Below are 11543 nucleotides of genomic sequence, written 5' to 3'. Positions count from 1 at the left end.
ACAGTATGTGTGATGATACCATTAAAATGCAGAATATATCTCATCTATCAATTCACGGATTTTTGTTATTTTTCTTTTTAAATGTTTCTGCAAGTTTCTGCCGACTAAAATGGTGCCGTGACGTACTACGGTTTGTAGGGTCGAGTGGTCTATCTTGTTCCTCTAGTATCTTTGATCCTAACCTCAGGTGCTGCCTGTGTGGAGTTTGCATGTTCTCCCTCTGATCGCGTGGGTTTTGTTTGGGTGCTCCGGTTTCCTCCCACATCCCAAAGAAGTGTAGGTTAATTGTTAATAGAACTAGTGTGAACGGGTGATCAATGGTCAGCATGGACTAGGTGGGCCAAAGGGCCTGCTTCCATGCTGCATCATTCAATTCAATGCAATTCCCGGTCATCTCAGTGCCAATGGACAATAGACAATAGACAATAGGTGCAGGAGGAGGCCATTCGGCCCTTTGAGCCAGCACCGCCATTCAATGTGATCATGGCTGATCATTCTCAATCAGTACCCCGTTCCTGCCTTCTCCCCATACCCCCTGATTCCGCTATCCTTAAGAGCTCTATCTAGCTCTCTCTTGAATGCATTCAGAGAATTGGCCTCCACTGCCTTCTGAGGCAGAGAATTCCACAGATTCACAACTCTCTGACTGAAAAAGTTTTTCCTCATCTCAGTTCTAAATGGCCTACCCCTTATTCTTAAACTGTGGCCCCTGGTTCTGGACTCCCCCAACATTGGGAACATGTTTCCTGCCTCTAACGTGTCCAACCCCTTAATAATCTTATACGTTTCGATAAGATCTCCTCTCATCCTTCTAAATTCCAGTGTATACAAGCCTAGTCGCTCCAGTCTTTCAACATATGACAGTCCCGCCATTCCGGGAATTAACCTAGTAAACCTACGCTGCACGCCCTCAATAGCAAGAATATCCTTTCTCAAATTTGGAGACCAAAACTGCACACAGTACTCCAGGTGTGGTCTCACCAGGGCCCGGTACAACTGCAGAAGGACCTCTTTGCTCCTATACTCAACTCCTCTTGTTATGAAGGCCAACATTCCATTGGCTTTCTTCACTGCCTGCTGTACCTGCATGCTTCCTTTCAGTGACTGATGCCTTTCGATCATCTACAAGTTTGGAGTCTTGAGGAGTACTCTCCACCTTCCGGAGTGAGTGCAACTCAAGGTGTTTTACACCATCAGGAACCCTACTTGCGAGGCACTTTATCAACCACTCCAACCATTCTCTCCACCATCAGTACACAGTGGCTGCTGTGAGCTCCATCTTCAGAACGCATTGCGGTATTTTTGGACGGCATCTTCCAAAACTGAAATCGATACCACTAAGAAGGAAAGAACAGTAGATGTATGGAAGGTTGACACAAAATGTTGGAGTAACTCAGCGGGTCGGGCAGCATCTCAGGAGAGAAGGAATGGGTGATGTTTTGGGTCGAGACCCTTCTTCAGACCCGAAAGGTCGACCCATTCCTTCTCTCCTGAGATGCTGCCCGACCCGTTGAGTTACTCCAGCATTTTGTGTCTACCTTCGATTTGAACCAGCATCTGCAGTTATTTTCCTACACCAGTAGATGTATGGATCTCATTACCTGATAGCTCCGCTCTAAGTCACACTACTCTGATCTCCAGACATATGTTTGGTCCTTCACCCTTGCCTGGTGTCAGTTCTGGAACTGACACTCAGGCAGCACTGTGGGAGTGAGGAGTGCCCACATGGGAGGGCCAACTCCCTCACCACCATCTTTAAGGGCAATTAAGGAACATATGAGCACACTGATGGCGACCAAAATGGCGGCAGTGCCCTAGCAGCTGTGGCTTACCTGCGGTCCCTTTGTCTTTTTGTTGTTTTTTGTCTTAATTGTAGTGTTTAGATGTGATGTAATGTTTTTTGTGGTTGTGTGCTATGTGTGTGTGTGGGCGGGGGGAGGGGGGACTGTAAAATTGTCTCTTCCAAACGGAGACGCGACCTTTGTTTTCTGGGTGGTGTCTCCGTTCCCGCTGCGGCCTACCACCGGCCAAACACCTGGAGCTGGCGGCCTCCACCTGGGACCACCTGGGCTCTTACTGGCTGCCTTCGGAGGCTGTGGTGGGGCTGCGAGTGTGGCTGCGACTCGCCTTCGGAGGCTTCGGCCGTGGGCCGCGTGGATATCGGAAGCTCGCAGGCCCAGCCCTGGGTGGGGGCCGACATCGGGAGCTCCGGCAGCGGCAGCATCTTCGCCCGCCCCGGATCGCGGGGCTTGGGTCGGCCCGCCGCGGTCCTTTCACCGTCCGGCGTGGCCTGGAATAGGCCGTGGGATTTTCCACCGCCCGGCGGGGGCTTCAATGTCGGGAGCCACGACCGCCCCGACGTGGTAACTTCAACAACCTGACCGCGAGAGAAGACGGCAGGGGAAGTGAAAAGACATTCTGGCCTTCCATCACAGTGAGGAGGTGACTGGAGGAGACTCACTGTGATGGATGTTTCTTTTTTTTGTTTCGTGTTGGTTTGTGATTGTGTGTGTTATTGCTTATTTTTATTGCTCTTACTGTTGGACTGTGGGAGACTGAATCTCGTCCAAAAGACTTGTTTTTTTGGATGACAATAAAGGTTCTTCTGATTCTGATTCTGATGTTTGTAATAATTAGAGCCCACTGAACTCTGGAACGATAAACTACAAGTGGCAGGGTGACGCAGGGTAGAGTTGCTGCCTTACAGAGACTCGGCTTAGAAACATAGAAAATAGGTGCAGGAGGAGGCCATTCGGCCCTTCGAGCCAGCACCGCCATCCATCGTGATCATGGCTGATCGTCCCCAATCAATAACCCGTGCCTGCCTTCTCCCCATATCCCTTGATTGCACTAGCCCCCAGAGCTCTATCTAACTCAAATGATCAGGCTTCTATCCTGACTACGGGTGCTGTCTGTACGGAGTTTGTACGTTCTCCCCGTGACCTGCGTGGGTTTTCTCCGGGACCTCCGGTTTCCTCCCACACTCCAAAGGCGTGCAGGTTTGTAGGCTAATTGGCTTGGTATAATTGTAAATTGTCCCTAGTTTGTGTAGGATAGCGTTAGTGTGCGGAGATCGCTGGTCGGCGCGGTCTCGGCTGAAGGGCCTGTTTCTGCGCTGTATCTCTAAACTAGACGAAACAAGAGTCTCTACAGATGGAATATGACCCCCTGTCTCTCCGGGAGGCGGATGTGCTCAACAGATTAGGTTCAGGCTCAAAATCAAAGATACTAGAGGAGCAAGATAGACCACTCGACCCTAAAAACCGTAGTACGTCACGGCGCCATTTTAGTCGGCAGAAACTTGCAGAAACATTTTAAAAGAAAAATAACAACCATCTGTGAATTGATAGATAAGATATATTCTGCATTTTAATGGTATCATCACACATACTGTTCCCCCACAACACTGATTACACTGCGAGAGGCAGAGCGAACGGCGGGGTTTGCTTACTAAAATGGCAGAACGTTACGCTCCTTTGCGTACTACACTTCAGTATAGGCGATTTCGACAGAGTGGTCCATCTTGTTCCTCTAGTATCTTTGCTCAAAATGTTGGATTTATTTACTTAATTAAATAGATGGGACAAGGGCAGACTCTGGGCAAATGAACAATGCCAAGGACAAATGAACAATGAACAATGCCTTTTCAAAGTGCACCTCCTTGCTGCCAACACCATGTCCAACGCCCACTTCTGACACCAACTGGGAGCCATTCAGGCACTCAGCTCTGTCTTGCCAATTGTTTGTATGTTGACCAATGGCCCATTTAGGTTACACCAAAGTGAGATCATGGCTGACTTGAATCTGAGCAGACCACAGCTGAAACTGATGCTTTACTAATGACAATGATTTCAATCATCATAATCTCGGCCAACACTCAGCCTGGGCAGGAAGGGTCCAATTAACAGTGTGCTGTGGGACTGGTCATCTGGAAACCTTAAAAGGGCCGGTCCCCACTTAGGCCGACTGCCATAGTCGTAGCTAATCTGAGGAAAGATATTCTTGCCATAGAGGGAGTACAGAGAAGGTTCACCAGATTGATCCCTGGGATGGCAGGACTTTCATATGAAGAAAGACTGGATAGACTCGGCTTGTACTCGCTGGAATTTAGAAGATTGAGGGGGGGATCTTATAGAAACTTACAAAATCCTTAAGGGGTTGGACAGGCTAGATGCAGGAAGATTGTTCCCGATGTTTTCCCGAAAGGCTTTTCCCTTTGAGAGTGGGGAAGATTCCAACAAGGGGACATAACTTCAGAATTAAGGGACAAAAGTTTAGGGGTAACATGAGGGGTAACTTCTTTACTCAGAGGGTGGTGGCTGTGTGGAATGAGCTTCCGGTGGAAGTGGTGGAGGCAGGCTCGATTTTATTATTTAAGAGTAAATTGGATAGGTATATGGATGGGAGGGGTTTGGTGGGTTATGGTCTGAGAACACGTAGATGAGACTAGGTCAGAGAAAGTGGTCGGCGTGGACTGGTAGGGCCGAACGGGCCTGTTTCCGTGCTGTAATTGTTATATGGTTATATGGTTATATGGTTATATGTTGGGGAAGTCCAGAGCAGGGGGTCACAGTTTAAGGATAAGGGGGAAGTCTTTTAGGACCGAGATGAGAACGTTTTTTTTCACACAGAGAGTGGTGAATCTGTGAAATTCTCTGCCACAGAAGGTAGTTGAGGCCAGTTCATTGGCTATATTTAAGAGGGAGTTAGATGTGGCCCTTGTGGCTAAAGGGATCAGGGGGTATGGAGAGAAGGCAGGTACAGGACACTGAGTTGGGATGATCAGCCATGATCATATTGAATGGCGGTGCAGGCTCGAAGGGCCGAATGGCCTACTCCTGCACCTATTGTCTATGTTTCTATGTTTCTAGCAGGTCGCCAAAAAAACTGCGACTGGAACCCCCCCCCACGACAATGTCTACGACAAGCTGCAACAACCTACCAACTAGTCGACGTCAAGCTACTGTAAACCGGCGACCCAATCGTCGCGACTAGGACGTCCATCTACGACCGCACCTACGACAACCTACACAGGCGGCAATCTACGACAACCGAAGTCAACCTACGTCCACCCGCGACAAGCTCGGCGAGAACTGAAGACAACTGAAGACAATTCACGTCATTTTGGCCTCCGGTTGGCGTAGGTAGTCGCCAATGGAATTCACCGAAGTCAGCACCAGCGACAACCTACGTCACCTGGCGACAACCTACGACAGCGCCCACGTCAGGGGACGTCAAGCTACGATGATTGGCATCAAACCCACTGTCGCTGAAAAAATTGTCAACATTCTGAAAATCCAGCGTTGACCAGAAAGACGCTACGACTCTTTGGGCAACTGAGGAGATGACTCACGACCGTACAGGCCACACCCCGGCCACTGTGTGGCCTAAAACATCGCCTCAGTGGGACAGGGATTTTAGGCTCCATTCCGGCATCTTCTTCTCATCTCTAGATTTTTTTTTAGATTTAGAGATACAGCGCAGAAACAGGCCCTTCGGCCCACCGTGTCCGCGCCGCCCAGCGATCCCCGCACACTAACATTATCCTACACGCACTAAGGACAATTTTTACATTTGCCCAGCCAATTAACCTACAAACCTGTACGTCTTTGGAGTGCGGGAGGAAACCGAAGATCTTGGAGAAAACCCACGCAGGTCACGGGGAGAACGTACAAACTCCGTACAGACGGCGCCCGTAGTCGGGATCGAACCCGGGTCCCTGGCGCTGCAAGGCAGCAATTCGAGTGTAGAGTAGTGTTAGATTATTTTTATATTATATATTTACGGTACATTTACAAGTATAACATTTGCGCACTTGGGTAAATAGATAATATAAAAAACAAATCACATTTTATTTAATAACTGTCTTTGTACAATATTTACCTGCTCATGTTTACCTTTAGACTTTTTCTATAACTACGTGCAAAAGATTGTCAATATATCTAGGACATGCTGTGCTGTGGGGCCTCTGAGTCTTTGACACGTAAAACTACTTTTAAAATGTCAAATGAGTGTCAAAGTGAGCACAGTATAATGTCAGGGCAGGACGGGGATGAGGGGCAGTGAACAGGGAAGATCGGTCTTAACCGTGCCACAGTTTTGCACGACACACATCTTTTATACTCGTATGAAAATCCAAAAGAATGCAGATACTGGAATTCTGAAATAAAACCAAAAACGCCGGAAAAGCTATGCAGGTCAGCCGCCTCTGCGGAAAGAATAAGAGAGGGTTAGCGTTTCTCATTTGGAGGCGGCAAAGTGTCCATAGACTAATGTTTTTCTTTCCTTCCCGCTCCTCCTCTCCCCTTCTCCCCCTCTCCCTCTCTCCCCCTCTCCCCCTCTCCCCTTCCCCACTCCCCCTCTCCCCCTCTCCCCCACTCCCCCTCTCCCCCACTCCCCCTCTCCCTCTCTCCCCCTCTCCCCCTCTCCCCCACTCCCCCTCTTTCCCTCTCCCCCTCTCTCCCGCTCTCCCTCTCTCCCCCTCTCCCCCTCTCCCACTCTCCCCCTCTCCCTCTCTCCCCCTCTCCCTCTCTCCCCCTCTCCCCCTCTCCCCTCTCCCCTCCCCCTCTCCCCCACTCCCCCTCTCCCTCTCTCCCCCTCTCCCCCTCTCCCCCTCTCCCCCTCTCCCCCTCTCCCCCTCTCCCCCTCTCCCTCTCTCCCCCTCTCCCCCTCTCCCCCTCTCCCCCTCTCCCCCTCTCCCTCTCTCCCTCTCTCCCCCTCTCCCCCTCTCCCCCTCTCCCCCTCTCCCTCTCCCCCTCTCCCCCTCTCACCCTCTCCCCCTCTCCCTCTCTCCCCCTCTCCCTCTCTCCCCCTCTCCCCCTCTCCCCTCTCCCCTCCCCCTCTCCCCCACTCCCCCTCTCCCTCTCTCCCCCTCTCCCTCTCTCCCCCTCTCCCCCTCTCCCCCTCTCCCCCTCTCCCCCTCTCCCACTCTCCCCCTCTCCCTCTCTCCCCCTCTCCCTCTCTCCCCCTCTCCCCCTCTCCCCTCTCTCCTCCCCCTCTCCCCCTCTCCCCCACTCCCCTCTTCCCCTCTTCCCCTCTGCCCCTCTGCCCCTCTGCCCCTCTGCCCCTCTCCCCCTCTCTCCCTCTCTCCCTCTCTCCCTCTCCCCCTCTCCCCCTCTTCCCCTCTTCCCCTCTTCCCCTCTTCTTCTCTCCCCCCTCTCCCCTCTCCCCTCTCCCCTCTCCCCCCCACTCCCCCCTCCCCCCCACTTCCCCTCTCCCCCACTCCCCTCTTCCCCTCTTCCCACTCTCCCCCTCTCCCCCTCTCCCCCACTCCCCCACTCCCCCTCTCCCCCTCTCCCCCTCTCCCCCTTTCCCCCTCTCCCCCTCTCCCCCTCTCCCCCTTTCCCCCTTTCCCCCTCTCCCCCTCTCCCCCTCTCCCCACTCCCCCTCTCCCACTCTCCCCCTCTTCCCCTCTTCCCCTCTCCCCCACTCCCACTCTCCCCTTCTCCCCCTCTCCCCCTCTCCCCCTCTCCCCCTCTCCCCCACTCCCCCACTCCCCCTCTCCCCCTCTCCCCCTCTCCCCCTCTCCCCCTCTCCCCCTCTCCCCCTCTCCCCCTCTCCCACTCTCCCCCTCTTCCCCTCTCCCCCTCTCCCCCTCTCTCCCCCTCTCCCCCTCTCCCCCTCTTCCCCCACTCGCCCTCTTCCCTCTCTCTCTCTTCTAATGAAGTCAAGTCAAGTCAATTTTATTTGCATGGCACATTTAAAAACAACCCACGTTGACCAAAGTGCTGTACATCAGTTCAGGTACTAAGAACGAACATACAATGCCACACAAACATAACAGCACATACATAAACAGTTCACAGCGCCCCCTCAGAGGGCCTCAAACGCTCGGGAGTAGAAATAGGTTTTGAGCCTGGACTTAAAGGAGTGGATGGAGGGGGCAGTTCTGATGGGGAGAGGGATGCTGTTCCACAGTCTAGGAGCTGCAACCGCAAAAGCGCGGTCACCCCTGAGCTTAAGCCTAGACCGCGGGATAGTGAGTAGCCCCAAGTCGGCCGACCTGAGGGACCTGGAGTTGGAGAGGGGGGTTAGAAGATGTTTGATATGGGGTGGGCAAGCCCGTTTAGGGCTTTGTATGTGAATAGGAGGAGCTTGAAGTTGATTCTGTACTGTACTGGGAGCCAGTGGAGAGAGGCCAGAATCGGGGTGATGTGGTCCCTTTTACGGGTACCCGTCAGGAGTCTCGCTGCGGCGTTTTGGACCAGTTGCAGGCGGGACAGGGATGATTGGCTGATCCAGTGTATAGGGAGTTGCAGTAGTCTAGGCGGGAGGAAATAAATGCGTGGATGATTTTTTCAATGTCGTCAAATTTCTGGAGTAACTCAGCGGGTCAGGCAGCATCTCCGGAGAGAAGGAATGGGTGACGTTTCAGACTGAAGAAGGGTCTCGAGCCGAAACGTCACCCATTCCTTCTCTCCCGAGATGCTGCCTGACCTGCTGAGTTACTCCGGCATTTTGTGTCTACCTTCGATTTAAAACGGCATCTGCAGTTCTTTTTCCTACACATAGGTACCTTATCTAAAAGGTTGGTATCACGACATTTTGTGATACCTTCGATTTGTACCAGCAGTAGAGAATAGACAATAGGTGCAGGAGGAGGCCATTCAGCCCTTCGAGCCAGCACCGCCATTCAATGTGATCATGGCTGATCATTCTCAATCAGTACCCCGTTCCTGCCTTCTCCCCATACCCCCTGACTCCACTATCCTTAAGAGCTCTATCTAGCTCTCTCTTGAATACATTCAGAGAATTGGCCTCCACTGCCTTCTGAGGCAGAGAATTCCACAGATTCACAACTCTCTGACTGAAAAAGTTTTTCCTCATCTGCAGTTATTTTCCTACTTATCTAAAATGTTAACTGTTTCTCCTTCCAAGGATGTTCTTGGCCTGCGTCATTTTGCACCATTTTCCATGACCTGTTTGGATATCACATTCGTTTCCTCCTTGTTTATGTGTATTCTGCCCAGTGGCTCTCATCATATTAACAACACACTAGCAAGAAGCTAACATGCTGCCATGGAGCTATACTGACACATCCTGTCACAAACATTCCCTTCGTTCTGCACATTACCTGCTTGCTTACTTACTTACACCTCTCTTTTCCAAACTCAGCGGACAGGCAGGGTCTGTGGAGAGAAGGAATGGGTGACGTTTCGGGTCGAGACCCTTCTTCAGTCTGATCCCGTGCCACTCATCAGAATCCCAATTGGATAGTTGATCACTCCCAGGGTTTGGATAGCAGTGCTCACCCACTACTCACTAGGCCTCAGGTCCCACACATCCCACCCAGGGTCAGAGCCCATGGATCCCACACACCCTTAAACTCACCTGTTTCTGCTGACTCTATTCCCTTGAATCCTACTTGGTTCCAGTTCCTGTACTTACTTTTAAACTAATCATGTTCACTGAAATGTTTAAGAATTGTTTAAGAAATGTTCACTGAAATATTAGCGTATAACATCTTATTCCAAAATAGCAGCAGTAGAGTTGCTGCCTCACAGCGAATGCAGCGCCGGAGACCCGGGTTCCATCCCGACTACGGGCGCCATCTGTACGGAGTTTGTATGTTCTCCCCGTGACCTGCGTGGGTTTTCTCCGAGATCCCACACTCCAAAGACGTACAGATTTGTAGGTTAAATAGCTTGAGTTTGTATAGCTGGTAGAAGTGTAAAATTGTCCCTAGTGTGTGTAGGTTTGTGTTAGTGTGCGGGGATCGCTGGTCGGTGCGGACTCGGTGGGCCGAAGGGCCTGTTTCCACGCTGTATCGCTAACCTAAATAAACTAAATATTATACATTTAGCCCCAGTGGCCTAATGGATACGGCACTGGCCTCCAAAGCCAGGGATTGTGGGTTCGAATCCCATCTGGGGTGGCGAGGTTTTTAACAATGTTAGGTTTCATCTTCTGAAGCTAGCGTTGCATGGATAGATACACGCTGCTGATACTCCAAAGACGTGCAGGTTTGTAGGTTAATTGACTGGGTAATGTAAAAATTGTCTCTAGTGTGTGTAGGATAGTGTTAGTGCGCGGGGATCGCTGGGCGGCGCGGACCCGGTGGGCCGAAGGGCCTGTTTCCACGCTGTATCTCTAAATCTAAAATCTAAAGCTACAGGGATAATTTATATTCTGCAAAATGGTTCTGGTTTGGTATCTGAAAGGGTAGATTTAGAATGGCCAACAATAAAGCCGTTGTAGGTGGATGCTGGTTTAAGGGGTGGCATGGTGGCGCAGCTGGTAGAGTTACTGCCTCGCAGCGCCAGGGTCTCAGGTTCAATCCTGACCTCGGGTGCTGTCTGTGCGGAGTTTGCACGTTGTCCCTGTGACCGAGTGGGTTTCCTCTGGCTTCCTCCGACATCTCAAAGACGTGGGGGTTTGTAGATTAATTGGCCCTCTGTAAATTGCCGCTAGTGTGAAGAGAGTGGATGGCAAAGTGGGATAGCACAAAACTAGTGTGAATGGGTAACCTATGTTGGATGGATCAAAGGGCCTGTTTCCATGCTGTATCTCAGATTTTAGATTTAGAGATACAGCGCGGAAACAGGCCCTTCGGCCCACTGAGTCCCTGCCGACCAGCGATCCCCACACACTAACACTATCCTACACACACTAGGGACAATTTTTTTTAACATTTGCCCAGCCAATTAACCTACATACCTGTACGTCTTTGGAGGGTGGGAGGAAACCGAAGATTTCGGAGAAAACCCACGCAGGTCACGGGGAGAACGTACAAACTCCATACAAACAGCACCCGTAGTCAGGATCGAACCTGAGTCTCCGGCGCTGCATTCGCTGTAAGGCAGCGACTCTACCGCTGCGCCACCGTGCCGCCCATCTTCCAATGAATCCAATCAAAAAAATGACCTGAGTGTTATGAATTACATGTGTAAAACATTTGATAGTCTAGAAAATCAGCTAGTCCGGTATCATCAGAGTCCCTAGCATGCCAGATTATCAGGTACACAGTAATTAATGACCAGACAAATAGTTCCAGGCGTGTAAAGACATCCTAGATTTTTCCTAATGCAAAATAAATTGGTTGAATCCATGATTCCACCATAGCATTGTCTCCCTCCACTGAAACCTTCTCCTTAGACTATCAAATGTTTTGCACATAATTCATAAAACTCTCAGTTCATTTTTTGGATTGAATTAATTGAAAGATACAGCTTAGAAACAGGCCATTAAGTCCATCTGAAATCTTCTCCTTAATTAATAATACCTGGCCCTCTCCTTCCTTCCTTCCCCTTGTCTTTCCGGAACACCCTATATCCAGGAATATTCAGAACACATTCTTGCCGTTATTGTGGCCAACTCATAGAGTGAGATGGTGTGGAAACAGGCGCAACTTGCCCACACTGGCCTGCATGTCCCATCTACGCTAGTCCCACCTGCCCGCATTTGGCCCATAGAAACATAGAAACATAGAAAATAGGTGCAGGAGTAGGCCATTCGGCCCTTCGAGCCAGCACCGCCATTCAATATGATCATGGCTGATCATCCAACTCAGTATCCCGTACCTGCCTTCTCTCCATACCCCCTGA

The 11543-nt window shown here is 50.8% G+C and overlaps 1 non-coding gene across 1 annotated transcript; it reads left to right on the top strand.

The window, feature by feature from the left end:
* The first annotated feature begins 9801 nt into the window (after nucleotides 1-9801).
* Nucleotides 9802-9874, top strand: trnaw-cca (transfer RNA tryptophan (anticodon CCA)). Its single transcript has one exon. It is a non-coding gene; the product is annotated as a tRNA-Trp (tRNA).
* The last annotated feature ends 1669 nt before the right edge of the window (nucleotides 9875-11543 follow it).

The sequence above is a fragment of the Rhinoraja longicauda genome, chromosome 40, assembly GCF_053455715.1.
Source record: "Rhinoraja longicauda isolate Sanriku21f chromosome 40, sRhiLon1.1, whole genome shotgun sequence".
NCBI lineage: Eukaryota > Metazoa > Chordata > Chondrichthyes > Rajiformes > Arhynchobatidae > Rhinoraja > Rhinoraja longicauda.
Note: the sequence above shows the minus strand (reverse complement) of the source record. Positions and strands in the feature narration are given on the sequence as shown.